Here is a 1,727-nt window from a genome sequence, read left to right as displayed (position 1 = left end):
GTGTTCTACTCGTGCAAAGAGAACTACGCATAGACCTAGCTCATGATGCCACTGTTGGGGAACGTTGCAGAAAATTAAAATTTTTCCTACGGTTTCACCAAGATCCATCTATGAGTTCATCTAAGCAACGAGTCTAGGGAGAGAGTTTGCATCTACATACCACTTGTAGATCGCGTGCGGAAGCTTGCAAGGTGATGATGTAGTCGTACTCGACGTGATCCAAATCACCGATGACCAGCGCCGAACGGACGGCACCTCCGCGTTCAACACACGTACGGGACGGGAGACGTCTCCTCCTTCTTGATCCAGCAAGGGGGAAGGAGAGGTTGATGAAGATCCAGCAGCACGACGGCGTGGTGGTGGATGCAGGGCGTCACAGCAGCAGGGCTTCGCCGAGACTACGAGGGAGAGACGTAACGGGGGGAGATGGAGGCGCCAGGGGCTGGTGTATGAAGTCCCTCCTCTCCCCCACTATATATAGGGGTGCCAAGGGGGGGGGGCGCCGGCCCTAGTAGATGAGATCTACTAGGGGGGGCGGCGGCCTAGGGGAGGTTTCCCTCCCCCCCAAGGCACCTAGGGGTGCCTTCCACCACTAGGACTCCTCCTAGGGGGAAACCCTAGGCGCATGGGCCTATAGAGGCTGGTGCCCTTGGCCCATGAAGGCCAAGGCGCACCCCCTACAGCCCATGTGGCCCCCCGGGACAGGTGGCCCCACCCGGTGGACCCCCGGGACCCTTCCGGTGGTCCCGGTACAATACCGATAACCCCGAAACTTGTCCCGATGCCCGAAATAGCACTTCCTATATATAATTCTTTACCTCCGGACCATTCCGGAACTCCTTGTGACGTCCGGGATCTCATCCGGGACTCCGAACAACATTCGGGTTTCTGCATATACATATCTTCATAACCCTAGCGTCACTGAACCTTAAGTGTGTAGACCCTACGGGTTCGGGAGACATGCAGACATGACCGAGACGCTCTCAGTCAATAACCATCAGCGGGATCTGGATACCCATGATGGCTCCCACATGCTCCTCGATGTTGTCATCGGATGAACCACTATGTCGAGGATTCGATCAAACCCTGTATGCAATTCCCTTTGTCAATCGGTACGTTACTTGCCCGAGACTCGATCGTCGGTATCCCAATACCTTGTTCAGTCTCGTTACCAGCAAGTCACTTTACTCGTACCGTAATGCATGATCCCGTGCCCAACACCTTGGTCACATTGAGCTCATTATGATGATGCATTACCGAGTGGGCCCAGAGATACCTCTCCGTCATACGGAGTGACAAATCCCAGTCTCGATCCGTGTCAACCCAACAGCTACTTTCGGAGATACCTGTAATGCACCTTTATAGTCACCCAGTTACGTTGTGACGTTTGATACACCCAAGGCACTCTTACGGTATCCGGGAGTTACACGATCTCATGGTCGAAGGAAGAGATACTTGACACTTGCAAAGCTCTAGCAAAACGAACTACACGATCTTTTATGCTATGCTTAGTATTGGGTCTTGTCCATCACATTATTCTCCTAATGATGTGATCCCGTTATCAACGACATCCAATGTCCATAGTCAGGAAACCATGACTATCTGTTGATCACAACGAGCTGGTCAACTAGAGGCTTACCAGGGACATAGTGTGGTCTAAGTATTCACACGTGTATTACGATTTCCGGATAATACAGTTATAGCATGAATAAAAGACAATTATCATG

Source organism: Triticum aestivum, chromosome 1B (genome assembly GCF_018294505.1).
Source record: "Triticum aestivum cultivar Chinese Spring chromosome 1B, IWGSC CS RefSeq v2.1, whole genome shotgun sequence".
NCBI lineage: Eukaryota > Viridiplantae > Streptophyta > Magnoliopsida > Poales > Poaceae > Triticum > Triticum aestivum.
This window is presented reverse-complemented; position numbering follows the sequence as displayed.